The sequence below is a fragment of the Chinchilla lanigera genome, unplaced genomic scaffold, assembly GCF_000276665.1.
Source record: "Chinchilla lanigera isolate Chin_1 unplaced genomic scaffold, ChiLan1.0 scaffold00001, whole genome shotgun sequence".
Classification (NCBI taxonomy): Eukaryota; Metazoa; Chordata; class Mammalia; order Rodentia; family Chinchillidae; genus Chinchilla; species Chinchilla lanigera.
In genome coordinates this window covers 22,116,913-22,128,008 of record NW_004955402.1, presented here as the reverse complement: position 1 = coordinate 22,128,008, position 11,096 = coordinate 22,116,913, and the positions used below count along the sequence as shown (strand labels likewise).

At 42.1% G+C, this 11,096-nt stretch overlaps 1 long non-coding RNA gene across 1 annotated transcript in view; it reads left to right on the top strand.

Moving 5' to 3' along the window:
* Positions 1–10,015, top strand: part of LOC102007069 — a 44,564-nt gene extending 34,549 nt beyond the window's left edge. Inside the window, exon 2 of the long non-coding RNA XR_259062.2 lies at positions 4,996–10,015. This is a non-coding gene — a long non-coding RNA (uncharacterized LOC102007069). The remainder of the gene's footprint in view (positions 1–4,995) is intronic.
* The last annotated feature ends 1,081 nt before the right edge of the window (positions 10,016–11,096 follow it).

Here is an 11,096-nt window from a genome sequence, read left to right as displayed (position 1 = left end):
AATGAAAGGAAAATTCTCAAGGGTAAAGGGCAACTGGGATGTGGGAAAAGAGAAGGGAAAGAAGGAGAAATTTTGTATGTATGTATATACAGGATAGCTAACGTAGCTGATCTACTGTCTTCTATTTCTTTGCTGAGAGACACAGTTAATGAGTCCCTGATTGATCAATACTGCATGTCTCTGTTTTCATGAGAAACCACTTTGAAGATATCAATATGTAATACAACAAGCATTGTTAATTTCCTACCACTTTGTTTTTAACTCTGTATTGTTTGTATTTTTTTTTGCTATTTTGTAAATGGTTGTCTGTTAATGTTTCCCTCCTTTTATTTTTAAAATTTAAAAAAATTTATGTATTTTTGTTTCATAAAGGACTCAATAGACTTAGGAGACAGGTGACAGAGGAGAGAAGATAACAATGACCAGATTAATACCTAGATCCTGCATTATCCAACATGGCATCTGCTAGTCACTTGTTACTAGTTGTTTTAAAATTTTTACTTAATTAAAATAAAAAATTTAGTTCCTAAATTATACTAGCCACATTTCAAGTTCTTAATAGCTGCACATGGCCAGTAGCTACTATTTTGGACAGCAAAACCATAAGACATTTCCATAGCTCATGTTTTAGTTACTTTTCTCATTGCTGAGACAAAATACCTGACACCCAAAGTTAAAGAGAGAAAGGTTTATTTAGCTCCCCATTTATAGAGGCTTTACTCCATAACTGGGTAGCTCCAAGGCAGGGTAGCACATGGCAGAGGGGCAACAGTTCATGGCAGCAGAATATAGCAAAAGAAACAAGATAGAGAGAGTGAGACAAGCCTCTCTCTGTCCTCTGGATATTGAATCCAGTCTACCAGGATTAGGGTGGTGCTAATCTAATTAGTGGACTGATCCTGCAATCACCCACCCACCCTTAATCCCAGCACTGTACTGTTAATCAGTCATACACCCTAGATTCAGCCACCTCCAAAAAGTCTCTCCTCCATGACCGCAGGAGGCTTTTGGGGGACATCTAGATACAAACTATAACATCTCACAAAGTTTTATGGAACAGCAGTGCTCTAAGATACACAGGAAAATTTTGTAAAACAACCAAAAGAGGGAACTTATTAAAAGAGTGGACAAAGAATATAATGAAGACAAGCCCAAATGACTAATAAGTACATGAAAAGACACTCATTTCATTTGTAATAATGAGTAAAGCATCACCTTGTAATTATCTGATTAACTAAAAGTTCAAAAAAGCTTGTAAGAAATGGAAACTTCGTGATTCAATAGTGGAAGTGAGGACTGGTGTAGCCATTCTGGAAAGCAACCTGACACTATCTAGTGCAACTAAATGTGTACATACACGTGTGACACTGAAGTCCTTTTATATGTGGCCTGCCAGGAAAGTTGCATGTTGAATACAACGGTTAGAAGCAGAGCACTCTGTCAAAATTATATCAGAAATGTTAAATTAGCAAAAGTTAAAGTTGAAGAATCTTAAAGAAGATACATAATACCAATGAAAGAGAAAGACTGGAAAAATTAGAGTTTCAGTTCAGTTACTCAAATGACAGGATCCAAAAAGTGCAACGACCTGATGTAACTTAAAACACTCACTAACTAGCACCACAGAATTTTTAAGATTTATGAATTATGCAAGTGTGCACAGCAGACATATTAGAGGAGGACTCTGGAGGAGGAAAGCAAACACAGGCGGTACTCAAAGATGAGGAAAGCATGGTGGATTCATGTGGGCTAATGAAGACAGTGCATGCAGAGTATTTGACCTTAAGGGGACAGAAAGAGGAAGGTTATGTGTAGAGGAAGCATACTGCTTAGAGTGAGAGAAAATAATCAAAGGGTCAGTCACGTGGAAGCAACTTTGAACAGGAAGTTTTTTATTTTCTTTTTTTTTTCTATATGATGGTCTCACACAGGCTCTAGAGGAATAAATTAAGGTCAAAATGAATTCATTGCAATTGGATTCTTTAAAAATAGTCATTTAAGGGACTGGGGATTTAGCTCAGTGGCACAGCGCCTGCCTGGCAAGCATGAGGTTGTGAGTTCGATTTCTGGTACCAGAAATAAACCAAAAAAAAAAAAAAAACAAAAACCATTTAATAATACATCCTCCCAAGGGAATAAATGTGCAGTGAAGGCCAAACCTGGCATTTATCTAAATTTCTTTTCACTTAGAGAAGGAAGAGCTGGCATGATTTATAATAGTATCAAGAAAATGTAAGAATGACTTTGACTTGGCAGTATCTTACCAAGATACAAAGCAGGGGTGCTCCAAAAACACCTTCAATATTTCCATCTCTTGTAAATGGAGATCCTTTACCATCTTGCTCCTACTGACCCCTTGCAGCCTCAGTTTCCAATACACTCATAGTAATGGGGGCTCAGTTTCACCCAAACAGACCAAGTCAATATCCAACCATAGACCTAGAGATTTCCTAAGCACCTGCCTGGGAAATATCACTTGCCAGTGCCTCTTAGTGATTAATCTTTACTCATTTCCTGTGACCTTTTCATATGTGTCCTGTCCTACGTGAATGTTCACACTCTGGAATTGCTAGAGTACTTGTCTACAACATTCATGGCCTGATTTTTTTTTTTTTATCATTTTGAAGGTATCACTCCATTGTCTGCCATATTCCATTGTTTCTGCCAAAAGGTCAGGTATAAACTTATGGCTTAATATTGTTAATAAGTTTTTGAAAATTCTCAACTATTAACTCTTTTTTTAAACTATTAACTCTTTAAATATTGTTTCTGTACAGCTTACATCTCTTTTCCTTCTAGACTCCTGTTATTCTTTGTCTCTTACCTTCCCTTCTTTCTTACCATTTTTTATCTCTTCTGTATTTTACATGTCTTCTGATTCATCAAAATTTAATTAATTCAGTCTTTAGTTGTTCATTATTTTAAACCCACTGGCTGAGTTACTAATTTTTATAATTGTACTTATAGCTTTGAAATTCCCTTTGATTTTTTTGAATAATCTCATTTTTCATCTCTCCATAATTTTTTTTATCTCTCAGCATAATCATTTTAAAAGTTTTTTTTAATGTGATTTTGGAAAGGAATTTTATTGATCAGACTTCTTGGTTACAAACAAGTCCACTGAGACTTGCATTTTATTTGTTTATTTTTGTGGTGCTGGGGAACGAACCCAGGGCCTTGTGAATGCAAGGCGAGAACTCTACCACTGAGCCACACCCTCAGCCCCAGCATAATCATTTTAAAGTCTGAGTTTTACAACTTTGTTCTCTAGATTAGCTATGAGTCTGGTGGTTTTTGTCAACTCATAATTATGTGGTCTTATTCCCTTGTGTATCTGGTTAGTAAATTTTTTTTCAGGTGAAATCTATAGAACATAAAAGTAACCTTTTTAAAATGAGTAATTCAGTAGCATTTAGCACATTCACAATGTAGTGTAACAACTACCTCCATGTAGTTTCAAAATATTTTCATCAACCCAAAAGAAAACCCTGTATCCATTAAGCAGTCACTGCTTACTCCCATTCCCTACAACCCCTAGCAACTACCAATATGCATTGTGTTTTTATTTATTTTATGTCCTTATATTTAAAATAGGTTTCTTCTGGGCAGCATGCAACTGGATCTTATTTTGTTTGGGTCCCCTTACCCCCATACTGTTGCTTAAAAATTCCCAAACAATAATCTAGGGACACCAGTGTGATTTTCTTTGCTCAAGATTATTGTTCTTTGTTGCCTGATGTCCATGGTCTTGCAAACCATTATTTCCTACATTTTGTCCATTTTTCTCCTTTTGGTTGTTTCAGGTGGGAGAGTAAATACAATCTCAGTTACTTTACCTTACTCTTTAAAAACATAATTCATGAGCTTTGAATTAGCAGTTAAATTCATTCTATTCTAAGTATTCAATTTTAGTTTACTTCTTTTCTTTTTCTTTGAGGCCTTGTGGCACATGATCATATTTTAACCAAGACATTAGCCTTTCTGAATATAAGCTTCACTGGTAGCTTATATTATACAAAATATGCCCACTTCTTCCAGGTTAACCTGCTTTGCCTATAATCAGCAAGTTCCGGCCTCCAGACCCTTTCCCCCAGGAGCTGGCAAGAATAGCATTTCATGAACTGCTGACAGTGTCCTTAGTCATCAGATGCACTTGACAATAGCTGGCCTCCCTCCTAAAATGAGCATCATTACATCCATCCTCACTCCCACCCACCAGGTGTCTACAGAAGCCCTGAACTCCATGGAAACCCCTGTTAGAGCCCTGGAGGTTTTTGATAACTCATTTTAAAACACAGCCTGGTTAACTTTTAGGTGTGTATAAATTTCTGAAGACAATCAACATTTACACAAAGATGTTCTGAGTTGAGGTATTTCCCCTCCTCCTCTTTTTTTTTTTTTTTTTTTTTTTTTGCCATCAGCATATAGTACTTCTAAATGCTGTAGCTGCTCACTGCTACCCAGCTCAGGCTCTCCGGGGTGTTCACTTTGAGAACTACTGGTGCTGTGGTACACATGTGATGGTGACATCAGCCATCTTATTAGAGGCAGACACCTGTGTGAGTCCCTTCTTAGAGACCAACTAGATTGTCACACCGGCCCTAGCATGCTACGATGAAAGAGCATTTAAACATATAGTAAGATTTCTATCATGCTCAACATTGCTCATCACCAAACCCCCTCCCTGCAGTGGTTGCTCCATCTCTCTCTGCTCTTTCTCAGCCAGACTTCTTAGAAGAACTGTCTGCACTTGCTCCTTCATGTCCCCATGCCTGGCCAGATGTGATCTGGCTTTGACACTCCACACCCAGCCTCCAGGAGTGTCTCTTACCAGTCCTGCGATCTCCCGTCAGGTCTCATCCTGCTTGCATGGGCAGCACCTGACACAGCGGACCCACTCCCTCTCTTCCTAGTTTGCTGCCGCTCTGCTCTTTCTGTCCCCTGCCTGTTTGGTTGAGAGTCCTGAAGGCTTTGTCCCTGCTTTTTTTCTTCCAGGAGAACCCATGACTCCTGAAGCTTTGATGACTCCTACCTGATGGGAATGAAGATGGGAAAGACTTGGTAATCAAGGAAGTGTGCCAGGCCTTGCGTTCAACCCTGAGAGGATTGCTGGAAAGGAGAATTTAAGTCAGCTAAAAGAGAATGGGACTGTAAGGATTAACCTGCTCTTTCTAGGCGTGGCATTTAAATGCTGACAAGTGATAAGACTTGGGTTTCCAGAACACAGTAAATTTTAAATATGCAAGGCAAGAGGTTCCCACAGACAAGTTATTATCACATCTGACATTTTGTGAAAACAGAGAGCAATGCATCAAACTGGAATGCTGAATGAGATTCCATCATCTCGTGTTGTAAAAGGAATATGACCCCAACAGGCCAACATTTCTGCCCCACCATGGGAAAAGAACCATCCAGGTGTGTCCATTCCTACTGGCTGTATATGTATAATGTGTAAACAGAAGACACTGCCTTTTTAAGGCTGCTGGTCTAAACACCAGAACCTAGTAGCTACAGTTTTATCCAGTCGCCAAGCTCAGCTTGGAAATCTTCCTTCCTACCAAGACTTAACCCTCCTTCCTGGCTGAGCTTGAAGTTGCCTGTGCTGGAAGTCTTTGTCATCCTTTGCTTGCTCCTTTGTGAGCGTTTGGATATTTACACTTCATTCATTCTGCTGCAGTTCAGGTAACTTGTCAACAAACCTTCCTTTTTCAGCTTTTCTGTACGCTTTTTTTCCCCCAGTACCGAGGATTTCACACTGAGGCACATCTGCAGTCCCTCCCCAACATTTTTGAGATAGGGTCTTGGTAAGTTGCCCAGGCTGGGCTGGAATTTGTGATCTTCCTGCTTCAGCCTCTCAGAGTCCCTGGCTTCTGTAGGCTTCCTGAAGGCAGGGCTAGTCCCTCGAGACACCTGTCAAAGCACTTCATACACCATGAGCACTGAGTGAGTGTGTGTGAACTGAAGTTTACCTGGAAATTCCTGTAGCAAGGGAGGAATTCCCACAGACGGGTGGCAGTGGCAAGGTGCATCTCAGCGGCATCTGTCAGCCGTGAAATGCCCTGATGTAGCACCTCACCAGTCCCTGCACCAGGCAAATAATTCTCTACTCCAAGGAAAGGGGGAGGGCTGGGAGAGAACACTTCAGGCCCTCCCTGCCCCATCCGGCAGCACATCCTCCCCATGAGCCCTTGGATGGCGTCAGTGGTGCCATGGTAAGGAGGGCAGTCAGTCTGTCTAGGTTGAGTAATGGTCCAGGGCTAGGTCACCACAGGGTGTGCATGTTGGTGTGTGTCCATGTGTATGATGTGTGTGTGTGAATGCACACGGAGGGAGGGGGGACCTGCAACATAACAGAAACGCCCTAACAGGCAAGGGGCAACCTGGTCCGTGTAGCACACCAGTGAAGGGTCAGCCTTTCCTTCTGGCCCACAAAGCCTGCCCGCTGCAGGCAGTGTGAAATTTCACTCCAGAATAGAAGTTAATATGTTAATAGAGACCAGGTTGTTGCCATAGCAACCACTACAGTATCCTCTGACTCCTGTTAATTCATAAAAACCCAAAGGTGAGCAGAGGTGGTGATGATGCCTCTGGTTGAGCCAGTGTGCCGCCCTCGTCTGGCGTGGGGTAGAGGGCTGACTCCCCGGGTGGTGAGGCCCCTGCACACTCTGCAGACAGAGAAGGATGAAGGACAGACAACTGGTTACCAAGGTAATACCAGGCTGGGAGCACAAGAGGAGGAAAAAGGATGGGAGTTACCTGCAGAGCAGAAGCTACTGCCTCCCGGGACCGGAGCCCTTGATCCCACGTAACTTCCGTGCTCTCCAGGGTGCCAAAGACGGGTGCTTCAGGAGGACAGGGCCATCAGTGCCAACCACCGGTAGGGCCAAAGCCGCACCAGTCTGGGAGTGTGGGCAGCGTCAGCCCCATGCTTGCAGCCCAAGCACAAGGTGGGCATGGAGGGCAAGTGCAAGGCCAGGAAAGTCACCGAGCTGATCCAGGGAACAGTGTGGCATGTCCTTGCTCTTGAGTCTTCTCCTGTTTCAGAAGCTGTGTGGACTGAGATAAAGAAAACAACCAAGTGAGACGGCAGTGCTGGGGGGAGGCTCTGGGAGATCATTTGGTCCCCTCTGAGCAAACCCACTTGAGTTTCACAGATAAGGAAATAACAGTGTTCATAATAGCGGCTTCTTTTTAGTACGTGTGAAAGGGTTCCTGCATACTTGAGAAACACCACCTCATTTGTGTCTCAAGACAGTCCAATGAGATGGCCGTTATCTTTGCTTGCATTTCACAGATGACAAAACAGACTCCAGAGGCCAACTCACTTACCTGAGGTGCCCTGGCCAGGCAGAGAAAGCCCTGTGCTATGGTTGTTTACCAAGGCGATTTCCATTACACCATGGCACCATGCAGCAGACACCTTCCACGGGATTGCTGTCCTAGAACCGAGCTGTTGGAAAGGGTTCCACTTGCCCAGTTGGCCAGAGACATATCTTTGTGGTTAGATTGAAATGCAGGGGCAGAACATGAAGATCAGGCCACAGAGGCAGTGGATGCTGGGAGACAATGTCCACTATATCCGTGAATGCTCCATGAGCCCTGAGGATTGGGCCATTTCCAAGGCCTGAGAAAGCCTGCTTGAGGTGCTGGAGGAGGAAGGGACCTTTAGATCAGGGATGAAACAGCTGAGACCAGGAGAAACACTGGAGAAAGAAGCTTGGTGCCCTGGACTGAGGAGGCCTGGACTTGATCATTTCAGAACTAGGCCTCAGATCATGGGGAAAAGCCTGAAGGAAACACCAATCTATGCAAGGAGGTTGTCCTAGACCAACAAAATGGCCTCTGGGTGGAAAGAGTGAAGTTCCACCTGGAGAAGGCTATGGAGTGACAGGACTGGGAGGTGTATGGAGGTTACAGGATATGAGGGGTGGAGGAAGGAGAACAGCAAGTGCTAGGAGAATTGGAAAGGAATGTTCAGGAACTTAAAGAACAGGGAAGAAATCTTAGAAACTGCCCAGTGTTTAAAGGCCGAGTCTTAGCTAAGAGACCTTCACCTCTTTCCTCACCTGCCCCCAGGTCCAGTGTGCTATTTCCTGCATCCCCAAGGTCGCTGTCCTGGGCCCTCTTTGCTACCACAACTGACTTCCCCAGGTTTAGTCTATCCCATCCCCACACCCTACGAAACACACTGTTGACGTTGCTGCTCGGTGCATAGTCATCCTTCTTCAGCTCATCCTTCCCACTCCCATCCTTTCTGTAGGAGCACCTCCGACTCATTACCTTCAGGACCCCTTGGGCCCATCACGTGTCTTCCAAGCACACCATGCTTGATTTCTCTTATCTCACTAGACTGAGTGCTGTGAGTTGGGTCCAATTCATCTGGGATCCTTATACAAAACCCTGGAGCTCAAAGTTGGTTGTTCATGTAGGGACAGAAAGTGGTGAACCCTGTTCTTATCCATCATAAGGGCCACAAACAACACTCCTATAACAACAACCAAAAAAAGATTAATAAGAGAAAATCAGAATGAATTTACTTAAACAAGGCTTTATGTGACAGGAGAACCTTCAGAAATGAGGACTCAAACTCCAGAGGCAGCTGTCTGTTTTTATACTTAGATTGGATGAAGAAGGCACCGCTATGTAGAAATGCGACAGGACGAGTGTATGATGTAATGTAATAGCATGGGGGTGCCCGGCAGAGCCTGTCTGGTCAGATTCTCTTGGTCTCTGTGTAGCGTTCCTCCTCCTGTGGGGGAGAAGGAGCAGGCACCTCTGGAGTGAAGGCCTCCAAGGAAGAAGGAAGAGTGAGCTTTCGAGGTTCAATGGCCTGCTTTGGAGAGGGTTTTAGTATCTATGAGCCACCTTAAGGAAGAGGAATTCTGGTTTCTTTGACTCCAGAAAAGAATAAGAGGGAGAGACAGGAGGGCATTAGACAGGCAGACGCTTTGCTCTTGAGGTTGTCTCTGAGCCCTTCTAATCTCCTTTGGTTCACAGCACTCAGCATGCTGGGCATAGTGATGCATACCTGCAGTCCCAGCACTCCGGGAGGCTGAGACAGGAGGATGGAAAGGTCAAGCCCAGCCTGGACAATTTAGAGACTTAATGAGACCCTATTTCAAAGTAAAAATTTTAAAAAATAACAAAGAGCTGTGGAAGTGTGCATACAATTTAGGTTCTTCCTAATACCAAAAAACGCTTTTTTTAAAAGAACTTAGTATGCCAAAGGTTGGGGTGGCATTTTCTGAGTCCCAGCAGTATAATTAGCAATAGCAACTTGTCAATTCCATTAAAAAGGAGATAGGAGGTGGTCTGCTGATAGCCAAAGTTGAAGCTGAAACAATAGAGTTGAAAAAGCTCATTCACTGTGCGCCCTCTTGTGGGGAAGAGGACAAAGAACACGTTTTTCTCCTTGTGTTGGGGGTTGGAATCCCGGGCCTCCTTCATACTGGACTAGAACTTGTGAACCTCCTGTCTAAGCCTCCAGAGTAGCTGGGCTTACAGGCTTGGACTATTCTAATTTCGAAGATAGAAATTTAGATGTTCCCCTATATCTTCTTCCTCCTTTTCCACACATACGTATAATACAACATTAAGGATAAATTTTTTTGCCATAATATGATTTATGATTTTGTAAATGCTTTTCACAGATGAACTAGGCAGTATAGTATAATTATATTTTGTTTCTGGTAACACTCTTTTGTGTTTTTGAACTAGAAAATCATTACTTGTTTCATTTGCTTGGTTTCTAGGCACTTATCAAAACTAATACCAAAAAAAAAAGCCCAAATTTTCTTCTGAAGCTGTTACAATCTCTCAGAATTGCCAAACAAATCTAGACTCTCCAACAATTCTACTTTAAAAAAATGATTGTGTCTATTCTCCGTGCTACTGCTTAAATTGAGATGATTTTTCCCTCTCATCTGAGACACACACTCTGGGACCCCACACTTGCTTACCTTTTTATTCTTTGTATGAATAAAAAAATTGACTTTTAATAAATCAAATGATTATATTTTTGCTTTGTGGTTAGAGCTGTTAATGTCTTATTTTTAAATTCTGTCTGTATCCTCATAGTGTGAAGATATTTTACTGTGCTGTGTTCTATAATCTTTCTTATTTTGCTTATTCACAGTTAAGTCAACATTTCACTTGGAAATAATTTTTGTGCATGGTGTGAGGTAGTTATCAAATTTCATTTTACTGTTTCTATATGGATTTTAACTGATCTGCATGGTTTATTGAAATGATCATCTCTACTCTGCTATTCTGTAAAGCTATTTGTGTCTTTTGTCAAGCATTCACGTGTGTGTAAACCTATTCCTGGGACCTTACATCTCTTCTTTGTTCAGTTTATTTATCCTTATATTAATTCTATTCTGCTTCAGACATTGCAACTTTTAAATAAATCTTGATAACCTGTAAAATATAACATTCCATTCTCTTTGCTCTTCTTAACATTTGCATTTTCATACAAGTGTTAGTATTAGCTTTTCCGTTTTGTTCAAAAAGCGTTTCAATTTGGTGGGGGAGGTTTGCATTAAATCTACAGATTCATTTAGGAAGAACTGTCATATTTATGATATTGGGTCACCTATGCAATCCATGAACATAGAATATCACTCCATGGATTTAAATTTTCTTTAACTTCTGTCAGTAATACTTTTTCACTGGCTCCTAAATAATCTATCTAAAATCTTAATTTCTCCTACACCAGGTAACAAGACACCGTTTTAGGGACTAAGAAATGGATAACTGGGGTGGGGGACATTATCCTCCCCACCACCCCCGCCATCCTCAGTGTTTCTACCTTTCATCTTTCAGTTCTTTGACTCACAGTTTCCAAATCACTGTGCAGCCTCGAGCATCACCTTCTCTCACCACTGTGCTCAAGTCATAATTAGCAGGGAAAGGAAAAAGTGTTATCCTTTTATTGAGCAGAAAGTCGTTCCCAGACGCTTACCAGGAGATTTCTCTTCCTTGTCATTGCTCAGCACTTGGTGTTCTGACCCAGCCTAGCCGCGGATGAGGCTGATATGTGATAGGGGCCCAAGGAGAAACGAGGGTCATCCCCAGGAAAAAGGAAGTGTCCCTTT